Raw genomic sequence first — 17,143 nt, forward strand, 5'->3', positions numbered from 1 at the left:
AAAGATGGCATCCTCTGAAGTCATCCTTCTACACTCACTACTGCCTCTCCTAAGCCACGGGACACCACTCAACCTTATCACTTTCCCCATAGGATGACTGAGGAGAAACCAAGGAAAAGTCCAAAGATAGGAACAGATGCTATATTAAAATTTAGTCTTCAGTGCGACCCCATGATGCCCTGTAAGTATTCTCTAAGTAAAAAGACAGTAACTGAAGTTAGGGAACACGTGGCTCTGGCCGCACAGTGAATAAGAGCTAGAGTGTGGGTCATGACATGGGTGTGTCTTTCAGTCCAAAGCCTGTGACCTAAGCCCCATTTTTACCAAATCCTCCAACACTGTAAAGCCAATATAGTTTTACTATTGCTCACTAAACAGTGTAAGTAACCATAGGCCCCACAACCTTTTGACATGATTTTTTTTTTTTGTTCTCCAAGATGGTTTGCTTGTGATGGAGGTCTACCTTTCCAGCAAACCCATCACATCCCATCACCATCCAAGACGCGTCTGCTGCCGGGAGCTACAGATTCTGTGGAAACAGAATCGCAGCTGAGCATTTCATCTTCTGAGGAAGACTTACTCCCCACTGCAGTCTTGGCGGTAGTACACCCGACTGTATTTGACTCTAAGAAAACGTCTCCCGCATCTCTTTTCTGGGGAAGGTAGTTAGCACCTCCACCATGGAAAACGACCACCCAGGGAGAAAAGGCAGCTATTTGATCTCCATCTCCAGCAAGAGCTTGCAATCTCAAAGCCCATTACAGACGTCATTTTCTGATCACTTTCTGAGACATTCCTACAGAGGGTTTCCATTTTGGAGCTTTCGATTTTTCCCTTGAAAATCATGGCATGAAGATGGACTTCTGTTCCTAAAAAGATAATAGGAAAATGAAGGAGAGCTGGTACACGGTAAGTTGTTAAAAAAAAATGATTTGGGGTCTTCAACTTTCTGTTTCAGGTCATAAAAGTTTGCTCCTTACCACCAATCGTAGCGCTCAGTTAAGGCGAAAACGAGTGCGCCCTCTCCTGAACATAGCTATTCAAACAGCATTAGAACAAGTCATGTAAACACTGGTACTCTTGCCTCAAGGGTGTGGGCTTTGTTTCTCCTTGATCATACCAGTCCATTCAGATATGGAAAAGATTGGTGAAGAAGATCATATCTGAGTAGACTATGATAAAACCCACAACTCACAATTCAGTCTTGCCAATGCCATTACATCAACAGAAACATAATTTAAATGGACATGATCATTTTTTTTTTTAAAAATCTCCAAGAGATTAGGCCAGGGACTAGGAAAAATCCAACAAGTGGCTACCTGGTTGCCTGATTGGCTGACTGAGTGAGTGATTTGTGCATGCATCTCTTGGGAGGGAGCACATGTGTGTTCATGTGCATGTTTGCATATTCTGGAGATGTCCTAAATACAGAAGCCAAAAGATGATGTCTTCCTCTACGAAGCTTACAATATTCCTTTAAGGCAAGCTCTCCAGGAACCCAAGGCTTATGTTTCTTGGCCAGCCTGGAAGCCAGCAAACCTCAGTGATCTCCCTCCCTAAGATCCAAACATCCATCCCTCTCGCTGCTGCCGAGTAAATGCTCAACCCCAGAGCCATCTCTCTAGACCCTGTAAAACTTTTCCACCATTTTTAGTTTTGCTCAAAGTTTCTTACATCCAGTGTTTGTGGTTAGAACTGTCAGACATGGATTTTTAAAAAATCTCTCATCAGGTTATCTAAAAGCAATTCACAAACCAGGCTGGTCTGAAGTGCTGGTAGTTCCAGATTCCACAAAATAGACATCAGGATGGGGATGATTTAAAGGGACAAATGACGAGCAGCACAGAGTCAATACTCAAGTGAAGGGCTCTTTATTTATACCAACTCAGTGGGAAACCCCTACTTAAATGTAAGCTGCTCCTCTCTAGTTTGTTTAGACAGTTCCCATTGAGCTGGGTCTCCCTGTGCAGACATACAAATACATTGTACATGAGCTCCCTCAGACTACGGGCCGAATTCATCATGTAAAAGACACAAAGGCACAACACACATAAAACCGAATCACTCATCACTTACCACACACTAAAGTAGAAAAAAGAATCTTAAATTATCTCAGTCTTTCTTTAAAAATGAGGGAGACACAGAAAAGAAAAAAAAGCCAAGTTTAAATTATCCTTTAGCGAGTTTGTCATAACTCAGATTCCTAATGTGAAACCCCAACACTTCAATTCTCCAATAGAGCTGTAGAAAAATTTTATGAATCATACTGTTTCCCTCCCTGTTTAGTCCTGGCTTTGAGCAAATGCACACATCTATGTGCGCATCACTTGAGCACCTCTGATCTTTACGACAAGATCTGACTCACTCAGAATTTGAAAGACGCCGATGTCCAATGATTCTTTCTGAATCTGTGTTATTAAATTCATTATGAATGTTTTGATCCCTTCTTAATGTTATCAGTAAAGCTCAAGTTTGTAACCTCCAGGCCGCCTTGTCCTGCTGAGAGGCCAAAGTTGACTGAAGGCAGTAAAAGTTGGGTGGTTTATAAACGACGGCTGCTGAAACTTTAGGATAAAGTTTCCTCTGGTTTTTTTTTTTTTTCTCCCTCTACCTGAGGAGGTTTTTCCCTTTCATCTTAAGACAGAGGCAGACCATATTGATGGGTGTTCTCTTCAACCACCCTCAAAGAGGAATATCTGGGACTCATTTGGGTTTCAAACGCACAGCCTACGCTTTCTGCAGGCTGCGATAGTGTGTCAGAAATAATAACTGTCTCCCTTTCTCAAAGAGAAGCTACCCGTGCAGGTTCTTGACTCTTCTCCCACTCCAACTCTAGTTTTATAGAGTGTGCTGGCGAAGTTTTTATTCTATGGCACTGGATTCAAATCCAATGCTGTTAAGAAACACAACATCAAGGAGCTGTTACCTGTTATGAAAATTATTTAGTCTTGACCTTTCTACCCTGCCTTGATCTTTCAGTTCAGGCATACACAACCTCTATAAGCCTTAAACAGCATGAGAACTGGGCAGATACCTTCACTATTAGAATCTACGTTCCTATTGATAACCCCAAGTTATTACCTACTACTTGCTATATTTCATCTGGGCTACTCATAACTCCAATTGGTCAGCCCTTAAAGTAATATTTTTATGGCTCACCTAATTCATGGCAGCTTCTCCTCCTTTCTCCCGCACCTTTACCTTCTCCTCATCCAAGCCAGAAACCTAAACCCCACCTGTGTCTCTTCTTCCCAGCTATTGGCTCTTGGCATCTTTATTTACCAATCACAATCAGAAAAAATTTTGGGGCAGGGTCATGTAGACCTATGTGCAGATCCCACGTCCAGGGGGCCAGCACTTACCATTACAGTAGACAGCAAAACCAAAGCTCAACAGGTACCAACTCCTGACCTGCAAATTCAGATTAAGAGCTTTATGTGTGTGTTCATAATTGTATGCTGTGTAAGGCAAAAGTCTATTATTTTCATATTATAAGAATAGAAGGGCACCAAGGTCAATACTGCTATTTTATAAACACAGGTAAGTGACAGTATGTCACTCAGATCAGCCAATATGCAGGAAGCTGTGGATGAGTTCATATGAGTCTAGTGTCTGAGTAAAGAGGATAGTTGCATTGTTTGCTTGAGAAGGCAGAAATCAGAAGAAACATGGATTCATGGTTCAGGTGTGAACATGAAATGTTCCCCACACTTTCACATATTTCTGGCTGCTAGGACCATTTCGGGAAGCAGTAAAGAAAGTAGGTAATTGGGTGTCTTGTTTCTAGACTATTCCTCTTCCCTCTCTTCCTCCTCCTTTTTCTTCCTCCATTTCTTCCTTCTCCTCCTCCTCTCCTTCTTCCCCCTCCTCCTCCTCTATCACTTTTCTTCCTTCTTCCCTGCCCCACCCCATGCTTCCCAACCACCATGAAGAAAAAAAACTTTGCTCCACAATACCCTTCAGCCATGATATTGTGCCTCACTAGGGTCCAAAAACACTGGTGTTACCCAACAATGAACCTCTAAAGTCACGGACCAAAATAAATCCTTCTGCCTTTAAACCTTTTCTCTCTGGCATTGGTCAGTCACAGGAGCAAAGGTCTGACAAACACCAAGATCAACAACCATCTGCAAATCCAGACATTTGATAACAATATGAAATTGGTGTTTGCAATGGACAGTAGAAGGTTTGAACTCCACCTTTATGATGACTCTTCCTCTCTTTGTAGTTTTTAATCTGAAAAGAAATCGGATAAAAATTTCTCCTGTACAGATTCAGCTCTGGATTCCAAAACTCCACATGCTCTAACAGCAGAAGGCATGGCTCATTTGGTTGATAGTGATAGCGTATCTTGTTCTTGGAGACTGAAATTGTGCCTAAGTGACATGTCTGTTAAGGGACTTACTGAAGAAGTAATTTGTATAATGCCTTGTGAATGGTGTGTGCAGATGGGGAAAAAGTCACTGGCTCTTCTTCTAATGGTTTGACGTGCCTCCTTCTAAGGTTCAGATTAAATCAGATTAGCCCCTCCATGAAGCAATCGGTAGTTTTTCAACTAACAGCCGGTGTTAGTTCATCTCCATGTAAGAGCCACAGTGCACAGGTAGGACTCCTTTCAGTCATTAGTTCCCATCAATGTATATACGTTAGGGTGTGCCCAGTGTTCCCATCAGTAGTCCATATGCATCAGGGCTATGTCCCCTCTTTCCACACAGTTTCTGTCATCTGTGCATGCATATGGAGGACTGTGCCCATTTTGACTAATTTAAATCAGGGTGCTGTAAACATTAGTGTGAACACTCTTATGCAGACATGGGCTTTCAAGGTCCTGAGTATATGCCTAGTAGAAGTGACAAAATAAAGGTCTAACAATGACATTCAACTCCTAATTTACTCCTTAGAAATATGGTAGAACAAACAGACAGAGGAAGTTAAAAGCATTTGTCAGAGCTTTAAAAATATAGAAATAATCTGAGGCTGTCTATGCAGGCTCAATAAACTCACAAGGGTCTATGAAAGTGGAAGGAATATCAATGATCAAGACATTCAAGGTGAGAAAGGTATAGCCTGCCTTTGAAGATGCAGCCGGAGCTTTCCAAGTTAGAAAGGTCAAGGAATGAGAAATGCAGACTCCTGACATACCTCCAACTTGTAGAACAGTTCGATGATACACAGACACAAGACCACTAGGGCCCCAGTAACCTTCAGCAATAGAAAACAACACCTGGTCCTCTATGATAAGTGGATGTTTAAGCCTTGACGCTGCTAACCTGCTTTTTTTGAAGACTGTATGTCTAGCATATTTTTTTTTAAAAAACATACACATCTCCTGCTCTGGATGGAAGAAACACATAGTTTCTCCCGAGTCTACTACTTTTCTTGTTTCATTATTCTAGTCTCTCTCTTATGCTTGCACAGGTCAGCTGTAAAGTTTCATGAGGGTCCCTGTCCACAAGTGCTCTCTGCAGTGCCCACATAAAGGAAATGTCCCTTGAATTCTCTTGCCATGGGTCCTTCACTTCTCATGGCCGCAAGTAAAACCATCTCAAGCTTTCCCTCCCTCTTTCTTTTTCTATGAAGAGCCCTCGAGTGTGTGAAAACCTCATCAACACAACTTTCCAGAATACTTTGGGACATATAATGTCTTTTTCCCCTACCACTAGGAGAATTTGCCCTGACCCTACTCCCCAGTGGAGACCAGCTTTTAAGCACAGACTGATGCAACAATGTCACAACGGGCTTCTGTGTCAACTCCCATCCTCTTCCCATTATTCCCTCCAGGGCAGCCAGAGAACCCTTGAAGTGCATGGCTCTTTATTCCCTTCCGCTGATAGTTTCTTGCTCTAATGGACTCCAAAACTTTGGCCTTGGTTTGTAAAATCATAGATGTCCCTGTCCCCTTGGACTTACCCCGGCTCACAGTACACCATTTTTTCTCCTCCTCCTTTTGCCCAGCTCACTCATCTTTCCTTAAAAGTGCCCATTTTCTACTTATTTTACTCAAAGATCCCAAATGTCGGAGACCTAGTTGAGTTCTCAGAAAGGACTATGAGAAATAAATTGTTATGGTCCATTTTCAGTATGAGGTGTGCTTAAGAATTCATCGGAATTGCAGGTAAGTAGGAAACACTGGGTCTCTTTACTCCCGAGTTGGTGGCTGACTCCTTCCTATCTCAGAACTCTGAGATCGGAAAAAAACGGGTGCAGTCTCAAACCAAAAACTATTCAATAGGTAAAGCTATACATCTTAAACCAATAGGATAGGGCATTAGGAAGAGAGCAAGCCCTGGCCTATGGGTGAAGAGGATAGAAATTTTTCTCTCCGTCGGGGGACTTTTAACAAACCACCATCTTATATCCAATCAGCAAGCCATCTCCTTCTGCATTTGTGTCTTTCCCCTACAGAACTGCATATTGAAAACCTTTCCTTCATTTCTTAAATTTCTTCTCTTTTTTCTGACAGCATTCAAGATCAAGCAACAAGAAGACAAACCCAACAAGGCCCTGACCAAGGTTTATAAAAACTATTGTGAACATGAGGGAGTCCAGTGTGTGCCTTCCAAGTAAGGTCATCTTAATGCCTTAAAAGACTTGTAATTATTTTCTTTTATATCAAAAACAGCCATTTTCTTTCAAAAGAAAGTATGTACAAGTTACAATGACAAGCACAAGAAGGCAATCTTTCATAGAAAGTAATCAAACCACCTAACCAACTTTCACCATTGGAATTATTGAGCGCCTATGTTCTATGGAAATAGCAGTTAGGATTTCTTGAGCACTGACTCCTTAACTCAGACAGACTGAACACCATAATGGTCATGCTTCTTTCCCCTTTGTATTTAACTTTAATTGCTGTTCAGAGTCATTGTCTGACTCACAGGGAGCACTGTGGCACCTCAGTGCGCCTACAGAGCGCCTACCAGTTGGATCCAGGAAATTGCCGATGTATCATGTCAGGTATCCGTCATTTCTTTGTGTTAGAAACGCTCAAACTCCTCTCGTTTGATGGCTCTGAAATGTTCAGTTAATTGTTGCCGATTGTAGTCACCCTACTGAGCTGTATGTACAACACAAGATGTTATTCTCCCATTCAAATGCGCCGCTGGACCCAACAGCCTTCTCTCTACCCCTCCTCACTCATTTAGGTTACCCAATTTCTATATTCTTTCATAAATTTTATCTTTTAGATTATAATACAATTATACCCTGTCTCTCTTCCCTTTCCTTTCTCTAAACCCTCCCATACATTTTAATTTGACTTTTTAAATTTCCTCTCCATAAGGAAGGGGCTATTTTCTCAAGTTGGGTATATTGGTCTCCATGTGCCTTTCCTACACAATGCGGCAGAGACGGCAGTTACCATTGTCAAACTAATTTCCCTAGAGGCTCTGTGGGTTTCAACTATATCTGCACTGCTGTTACTACTGCAGGAGAGCATATATCCTGGGAAAACAAGGGAAGCCGAACAGAAACAGCAGAGACCAGAAGCTGCTGAACTTATCAATACCCAGATACAAAAGTGCACAGCCTCGTTCTGCTGAGCTGTTCTTCAATTCATGACAGGGAGTAATGTGGGCTGTTTGTAGCCATCGACTCGTATAGCAGCCAGTACTCACTGCTGCAAACAGTGCTGCACTCAGAAACTTATGGGTATTTTCAAATTTCCAAAATGGCTGCGTAAGGTATGATCTGTCCCCATTTTTCAGTTGGAAAACAAAACAAAGGCAGTCACAGGGCAAAGTAAGAATAGAAACACATAGAAATCGAAACACTGGCATCGAGCCTGGGCTCTCTTGTTACAGCACCCATCTCTTCTCATGCACCTATCTACAAGGCAGTGCTCAAAGCCAGTCTTCTCACAGACTTTGCACCTCCACCATGACGTACTCATGGTGGCCGTATCTCCCATTTGAGACCGCTGCCACTGGCTAGGTGTAGGAAGAAATATGTGGTTCTCTGGCTCCAGGGACACATTTTGCAAAGTCTGTTGCTCTAATCATTTCAGAGAATACGCTACTACATTGTGTAAAGAGACTGCTTCTGGGTATCCATTGCCATTCACGGGACTGGCCCAGTCTCTGTTCTGAAAGTGAGTGTTCAAGAACAGCAGGTAACAAGAAAAGGTTCTGCACTGAGCCGTGTTACCACAATCACATTCGTTTCTGTAACGATTTTAATTTTATGTATTTTTATATTTATGTGTACATGTGTATATGTGTGTGTGTAAGCATGTATGTACACCACATATGTTCAGTACCCTCAGAAATAAAAAGATAGAGTCAGACCCCCTGAAACTAACTGTGAGCTGTCCTGTGGGTGCTGGGAATTAAATCCTGGTTCTCTATAACGGCAGCAAGCACTCTTAAGAGCTGCGCCATCTCTCCAGCCTTATGTTCCTGGGAAAGGATTCTCCAACCTCTAGGAAGTTTAAAGGAGAGGCCAAAGTGGCCGCTCGTGTGTTCTCTGCCTCTTCCTGTTATTCTCTTTCCTCTCTGTTCACCCTCATCATCTTCTCTGACATTGGCTCAACCACTTTATTTCTTCCATTTACACTTGCACGCCTACTTAAAATTTCAAACAGACAATGGTTTCAGTATTGAAATTCATCTATATTATTGGTCTACATTTTTAGAATCGGAGCTTCTCTTATCTAATAAGGATATTTGAGGTGGGGGAGTTCCAGTAGCCACACTCCTAGTTTTTGTTTTTGGTTTTTTGTTTTGTTTTTGCAGGAAAAAACATTGTAAGTCTCACAGATATATGTCTAGAAGGTCTCCTAGTGCAGTGAAGAAGCTTGAGTAAGCACCACAGATAGGCTCTGTGGAGACCCTCCTGGTCCAGAGAGGTCAGAGTTCACCATGCGTGAATCTCCGGTGACTCTCAGACTTCGCAGTCTAAAAGTACACTTGATTATTTCTGATTTATTGGGCAGAGGAGATTATTTAAATTGTGGTAACTGATTCTTAAAAGTATTTCCCTATTGCAAAATTAAACAGATGAATATACAACTCGATATTAAAAAAACGAAGAACTTTTTTCTTGTTTTTTGAGAATGAAAAAGAAGTTTTAGCTACAACTGTCCAGATCTTTTTTGTGACATGAGTCCAGCACTCTGTTCTAATGAGAGACGCTAGAGGTTGTCACCTCGATCTCCACACCTTACTCTCCTTGCATAATTGGAATATTCTGGCCCCAGAGTTAGCAGAGAACTTTACTGCAGAGAAATGCCGTTTTCAGAATACATTTCAAAAATATTTCCCAAATTCTAAAAATGCAATGATCCTCTCAAGGTAGACAGAAAGAAAATATAAACCAGCTCTACACCCATCAAGCTATCTCATCCCTCCTGATGGGCATACTGTGAGATCATAACTCGAGAAGACAACACAGACCACTGCCTCTACACTCTGTCATTAGGGTCATGTGGTGCTAATGGTCACAAATAGGAAAAATAAAAATTCAGAGTTAGACCCCTCTAATATAAACACTTGTCTGTCTGTGTATCCCAACAATTATTAGAGCCACGTGGTTTGATGTGAGGGTAGTTCACTCTCTACATCTTTGAAGTGTATTTTGAAGGAAGCAACATTGTATTCCTAAGACTTAGTGTGAAATAGCAAGCTGAGGCACCCTCCATAAACCCACATACATACATCCAAATTTTAGAGATACCACTACCGATGGAATAAGAAGTCAAAAAAATATTAAATGTCAAGGAAGAAAAATCTCAAAATCTGGTGACCAACCACTATAAACTTCTCTCACAATTTCAGGTCAGCCTTTGTCAGCTAATGAGGCAGAAGAAAACATGGCTTCTACTTTTTTTTTTTTAATTTCAGAATTGTGTGTACTGAGTTCTACTGCATTGCATTGCTGTCATTAGCTATGGGGACCCACTGAAACGTAAGCTCAGTGAGGACATAGGCTTGTTTAGAGTTGATGTGTCGCAGATTTAACTTAGAACGTGAAGGAAGAGCCATCCAGGGACTGCCCCTGTCTGGACAGGGGATCCATCCTGTCTGCAGACACCGAACCTGGCACTGTTGTCATTGCCAAGACACACTTGTGCCTGGAACGACTGCTCCTTGGGAGGTTCAGCCAAAAACTGACCAATACGGATGTGGATGGTTGGAGCCAACCATCTGACTGAGCTCAGGGACCCTGGTTGGGGAGCTGGTGGAAGGACCGGAAGAGCTGAGAGGGATTGCAACCCTATAGGAAGAATAACATCAGCTGGCCGGACCACTCAGTGCTCCCAGGGTCTAGCCCAACAACCAATGAGTGTACAGGAAGGAATCCATGGCTCCAGATACATACATAGCAGAGAATGGCCTTGTCTGTCATCATTGGGAAGTGAGGCCCTTGGTCCTGTAGAGGTTTGATGCCCCGGTGTAGGGGGATGCTGGAGGGCTGGGGCAGGAGAGGGTGGGTGAGTGAGGGAGCACCCTCATAGAGGCAAAGGAGAGGGAGAAGAAGGAGGTTGTAGGTTGTGGTGCTTATAAAGAGGTAACTGGGAAGTGGAATAGCATTTGAGACATAAACAAATGGAATGCTTAATAAAAATTGCTTTAAATAAAATAAAATAACTCTGAAAGATCTTTGGTCAGGGTCACAGTTCAGTTCCCAAATCTGGACCATGGTTCTGGTTGAACAGTCCTGGGACATATGCTCAATAAACTATCCCTGTGTGACTGAAAAAACAAAAGTACAGGAGTGAATGAATGATGGTGGAAAGAAGACACGCATAGAGGGCACTAGAGCTCCTTCCCAAAAGCATACCTGAGCACCAACAATAATGAGTGTGTGCAATGCTGGGCTATGACTTGCTCTGGGCTTTCCAGGCCAGCAGGCTGAATAGCAAAGCACTCACATATATTAAAACAAGAGCGGGTGTGCCTACACCTTACAGACAGAGCCCAGAGAATCAGGGAGGGGTAAAAACCACTGGAAAGAGGAAGTAATCTTCTTCATGAAGATGACCTTGTTAAGAGTTCATCTAATACAGGTTGCCTCCTGCCTAGGGACTGACAGTATATGAAGAGAATAGTGTGAACAGTTTATATGGAAAGAATACAGAGAGTGGGAGTCATCTTGATACACAAACAGACACTAAGAGCCCATTTAGCAGAAGATTGGAAAGGAGGGATATGAGGTCTAAATTGCATCAATTTTTAAAGGCATTTCTTAATACAAATAATTGCCGCTTTTCACACACAACATTTCCATCTCACATTGAATGAGGTCTTGGAAAGTCACCAAGTGCTTATACCTAAAGCACCTACAGGGGAAGGAGGAAGAAATAAAGGAGTTAGTTTTTAAAATAATCACTTAAATGGGCACAATTTATGAAATTACACCAACTAACAGTTCCCCGTTTTCCATTAGGATATGTCTGGGAGGGTTGTGTGACGGCTGCTGGGAAGACACAAATGAAGATGGTGGCCTAGTGTTGTCCCCAAACTCCCAGCAGCTTTTGCTTTTTTATATGAAAAGAGACAGACGAGCATTATTACCTGATGGTTTCAAGACATGGCAGAAATAAAGAGTGGAGACCAAGAAATAGCAATGTATTTCTTGGGTTCCTTGGGATGCGATCAGACACATCAGGGCTGTCCGGTGGACACAGGGCTAGACTCTGTGAGAAACTATGATTCGCAGGGAAGATAAAAATGTGTTCAAACCTACCTCAGTGTGATCACGTTGGCAGGGTACCATTACCTGCTCTGAACAGAGTAGATGGAAATATACCTCAGTATGACAAAGGATGGAAAAGTATCATAGCCTGGACTGAATGGATTGCTCATCTCTGATTCCCAATAAAAAGTGGAAAAGGCATTAATACAGGTTATGCACTATCACTCCCCAGCTACCTCCCAGAGGTGGATAGAGCTCCTTACATGTTCAACACCCCTTTCTGAAGAACCAACTTGAAATCTCATAGTCTATTTGCCTGTGTGGTTTTTTTCTAGCCCCTTTGTAGCTTTGATGAGACCAAATGAGGAGCAGCAGATACTGGGTGGCTTTGATGCATAAAATGACATCATTCTTCCCTGCGTAAAACATATTTATAAATACTACCTGTGGTGGCTGAGTCCTCTAGCCTACCTGTCAGGGGAATATTTTCAAATTCTACAGCAGCTGTCCAAGGCTACTGATAAAAGCAAAACCCACATACATGATTGGTTTTCCCCTATACGCGGAAAGGATAGAGTTCGACTTCCAAATGAAGTACAGTAAGATATTAACAGTAATTATCAACGATATATTTAATAAATAGTTGGGCGAGTATAACACTTCTCAAAACACTTTTAATTGATCCCAGTAGGTGAGACATGGAAATGAAGCTGCCATCAAAGGGCCAGACTAGTACATCACCGATATGTTTGACTTCTCTTCATATCCTTGGGGTCATAAAAACCCAAGAAAGGGCATGTGAGGGAACAAGCCAATGTAATGTGGTCAGCATCAACTTCTGAACAACATTTACCAAAACACAGCAGTAGGCAAGTGACCTAGTTCCTCGAAGCCTTGCTGCATTGTATATGATAATTATGAAGTCAATCAAACTCTTAGGGCAGAGTCTGAGATCCAGGGTAAGGTCAGCATGTGTCAATCACTACTGCCGCCATTAACTGCTTATCTTGCCAGTGTCGTTCAAGTGATTAATTTGTAATGATCCATGAACATTTTAAACTACACTCACAATGTTAAGATACTGGAGACAGGACTGTAATCATTGTGTGGTCTTAATAATTAATACAGCCTTACATCATTTTCTGCTTAATAACATGCTTGTTTTTCTACTATGGAGAGCAAAGATGAATGAACTTCTGCCAATCCTTGTTTGCCTGCACGCGGTATGAAGGTGCCTGTTGGCAGAGCGGCCCCCTTCAGTTCAGCCCCTGTGGATGAATACCTGTGGTGTATTTCTGTAGCTCATCAATGTCCGGGACACTCCCTGTGTTTTGTATTCATTTAACAGCAAATGTGGGGGCTGGGGATTTAGCTCAGTGGTAGAGCGCTTGCCTAGGAAGCGCAAGGCCCTGGGTTCGGTCCCCAGCTCTGAAAAAGAAAAAAAAAGAAAAAAGAAAACAGCTGACCTCCGGGGGGGAGGAGGATTTGGGGGGGCGGGGGAACACCAGGGGCATAGTACAGCAACACCGCTATTGGGTCGGGGGCAGGGAGTGGGGCTCAGAGGCCGCCCCGGTTTAGGTTGGAAAAGGCACTGGATTCAAATCACAGCGCAGGCGTGTTGAAGCAAGCACCTAAGAGAACAAACGGAGAGCATCTCTTTCTGGGAACCGCAGCAGTACCAGAGAGAGATCTCAGGTTTCTGGGGAGCATTGGGTTGCAGGGGGCGGCGGGGAGTGGGGGGAGGGGATCTACCGTTAGATGAGGACAAACTCAGGAACAGAGACGAAAGCTCAAGATCTGGCAAATGAGGCAAAATTACAAGGAACCTGGAAGTAACACACACCGTAAGCTCTCTGCCCGTGATGAAATGTTGGTCCGGGGTAAAAGAAAATACCTCAAAGGGGTTGGAGATTTAGCTCAGTGGTAGAGCGCTTGACTAGCAAGCGCAAGGCCCTGGGTTCGGTCCCCAGCTCCGAAAGAAAAAAAAAGAAGCAAAAAAAAAAAAAACAGCAAATGAAGTGGAGGGTGCTGAAACACACACTTGCTTACCCAGTCCTTTGAAAGATCCCAAATGAGGTCTGGGTATTTCTGGTAATAAATACTTTGGTTTTGTTTCTACAACATCTCGATGCTGGAAGATCCAATTTGATCTTCCTTGTGGGTAGCTTTCATGACTTGAAAGTATTGTAGGGTTCTAGAGTTACAACACGTATATAGGGCATGTCTCAACCCATAAAAAGAAAAATGAAATGTTAGAGTACATTTCTTTTTTTTTTTTTCTTTTTTTCTTTTTTTCCTTTTTTCTTTTCTTTTATTGGATATTTTCTTTATTTGCATTTCAAATGTTATCCCCTTTCCTGGTTTCCCCTCTGGAAAACCCACATCCCATCCCCCCACCCCCTGCTCCCAACTGTAAGGGTGCTCCCCAACTGTACTGGCTGGTTTTGTGTGTCAACTTGACACAAGCTGGAGTTATCAAAGAAAATGGAGCCTCAGTTGTGGAAATGCCTTCCTGAGACCCAGCTGTAAGGCATTTTCTCAACTAGTGATCAAACGGGGAGGACCCAGCCCATTGTGGGCGGGGCCATCCCTGGGCTGGTGGTCCTCGGTTCTATAAGAAAGCAAGCTGAGCAAGCCAGGGGAAGCAAGCCACTAAGTAAAGTCCCTCCATGGCCTCTGCATCAGCTCCTGCTTCCTGACTTGTGAGTTCCAGTCCTGACTTCCTTTGGTGATGAACAGCAATGTGGAAGTGTAAGCTGAATTAACCCTTTCCTCCCCAGCTTGCTTCTCGGTCATGATGTTAGTGCAGGAATAGACACCCTGACTGAGACACCCACTCACTCCCTTCTTTCTCCCTAACCCTGATACTTCCCTATACTGGGGCATCAAGCCTTCACAGGACCAAGGGTCCTGCCATTGAAATCAGAGAAGGCATCCTCTGCTACATATGCAGCTGGAGCCATGGGTCACTCCACGTGTACTCTTTGGTGGGTGGTTTAGTCCCTGGGAGCTCTGGGGGTCTGGTTGGTTGATACTGTTGTTCTTCCTATGGGGTTGCAAACCCCATCAGGTCCTTCAGTCCTTTCTCTAACTCCTCCATTGGGGACCCTGTTATCTGCCTCTGTATTTGTCAGGCTCTGGCAGAACCTCTCAGGAGACAGCTATATCAAGCTCCTGTCAGCATGCACTTCTTATCATCCCCGATAGTGACTGGGTTTGGTGACTACATAAGGGATGGATCCCCATGTGTGGCAGTCTCTGGATGGCCTTGCCTTCAGTCCTTGCTCCACACTTTGTTTCCGTATTTCCTCCTGTGAGTATTTTATTCCACCTTCTAATTGCCACAGACAACATATGTCTGATGCTGCCAATAGCTCAGCATAATTATATTGCCTGGGGGTATGCTGATACAAACAGTATGAATATCAACTATCTAATATTTTGTTCATAAATTCCTAATCATGCAGATTGAACCTTGAGACAGAAATCCAGTGATTTTCACCTATTGCAGCATCATATAGAAAGTAAAACTTAATTATATAGGTTATATGTGTAGATAATATAATTTTGTCCTCTACCATGTTAATTAAAGAAACTATTAACCTCCCAAGAATGCAGAAAATCTATAATATGAAGAAAAATGGGGTTTATATGTTTGAGACAACTATTTTCTATATGGCTTAATTTTTCTTAAATATATTAAAAGGAAGGAAAACCAGTGTTTTTAGGATTTTTGTTTATTTTGAAGTTTTTTTTTAGTCTGCAGCCACCTTCCTGTATCTATAGAAACAGCAAATGCCTCTACTGTCACTGTGCAAAGCAACACCAAGGAGCCAAGGGCATCTTGAGTTCTTCACTTTAACCAGAATTCCAGCTTTGGAATTCCCAGAATACAAACTTAACAACCTTTGTTAATATTATAAAGTACATAACATAAATAACAGCTCATATTCTAGGCCACAAAATGCATCTTAGTAAATTGTTTAATATGCAAACCTTAAAATATTCTCAGACCAGTAGAATTAAACTAGAATCAACAGAAAAGTCAAGTGTAAAATCCAAAGATACACAATGATTATTAAGTCACATATTCCTAACAACTCAAGCTCAAGAAGAAAAAAATCCCAAGGGCAATGTAAATATATTTTTAGATATGTTAAAATTAAAACATTACTTATCAAGACTAAAGGGATAGCATAAAAACATTCATGGAATCCAATCACATTCATAACAATTCTCAGTAAGCTAAGAGAGGGAACCTTTCTCCCAGTATATCTGTGGATAGTACAGCAACTTATTAAATCATAAGACCTTGGTTAGTTTCCTGAGCATAAAATATGATTAGAAAGAAATTAATTTTGGAAATCAAGACATAAAATTGTATGGCCTCAGGAAATAGGCTGGTACATAAGCACTTGAGTCATATAACCAAGTCTCAATGTTTTCGTGGACATGGTATGTTCTATAGGGCCCTTTAAATTTAGCGCTCTCACTTCAAAGAACCCACATAGACCTACGATGACAGGTCGACATTGTTGTTCTCTCTGGAAAGGTTACTAGAGCTTATTGTGCCTCGATTTTACATTGTTAGCTTTCAATATTATTGTTCTGATTTGCCACCATGTTCCTACAAGTGACAGTTCCAACCTTCTACCAAGTCAAAAGAACAAATACCATTGCTTTGAGCTAAAATTCACAGTCAAGGTTATACAGCATACATGTGATGTGATGTGCTTATTTATTGAATAAGAAAAAATAAATTGAAAGTGAATAAAAAGACTAAGGTGGCCTCTGTCTTCCACTTCCAGACATGAACCCAACCACAAAACCTTCAACCCAAAATTAGTCATGCCTACAAGATGTGCAGGGACGAAGATGGGGCAGAGACTGAGGGAACAGACAACTAATTACTGCCCCAACTTGAGACCCAACCTATATAAGAGACCCAAGCCCTGATACTATTGGTGATACTCTGCTATGCTTACACACAGGAATCTAGCATAACTGTCTCCTGAGAAGTTTTATCCAACAACATATGGAAAGAGATGCAGAGACCCACAACCAAATGTCAGGTGAAACCTGGGGAGTCTGGTGGAGAAGTGGGGGATAGGGTTGAGCTAGGCAGAAGGGTTAAAGACACCACAAGAAGAACTACAGAGCCAGCTAACCTGGGCCCATAGGGGTTCACCGAGACTAAACCACCAACCCAAGAGCATGCAGACACAGGATCTGGGCCCCCTACATACTTGTAGCAGATATGCAGCTTGGTCTTTATGTGGGTCCCCTAACAATTGAAGCAGGGGCTATCTTGGTCTCTACTTCCTGCCATTGGATCCCTTTCCTCTACCTGGACTTCCTGGCTGAGTCTCAATGGAAGAGAGTGTGCCTAATTTTGCTGGGACTAGATGTCCCAGGGCAGGGTTACCCAGAGGGCTTCCCATTGTATAAGGAGAAGTGGGGAGTAACGGGGGGAAAGGGATTTGTAAGGGCAGGACTTGGAGGAAAGGAG

The 17,143-nt window shown here is 42.5% G+C and overlaps 1 long non-coding RNA gene across 1 annotated transcript in view; it reads left to right on the forward strand.

Annotated features, from left to right (window-relative positions):
• LOC147998589 (uncharacterized) overlaps positions 1 to 6,708 on the forward strand; it is a 63,265-nt gene extending 56,557 nt beyond the window's left edge. Inside the window, exons 2-3 of the long non-coding RNA XR_015645159.1 lie at positions 438 to 909; positions 6,464 to 6,708. This is a non-coding gene — a long non-coding RNA (uncharacterized LOC147998589). The remainder of the gene's footprint in view (positions 1 to 437; positions 910 to 6,463) is intronic.
• The last annotated feature ends 10,435 nt before the right edge of the window (positions 6,709 to 17,143 follow it).

This window comes from Rattus norvegicus, chromosome 20 (assembly GCF_021556685.1).
Source record: "Rattus norvegicus strain SHRSP/BbbUtx chromosome 20, alternate assembly SHRSP_T2T, whole genome shotgun sequence".
In the NCBI taxonomy this organism is placed as follows: Eukaryota; Metazoa; Chordata; class Mammalia; order Rodentia; family Muridae; genus Rattus; species Rattus norvegicus.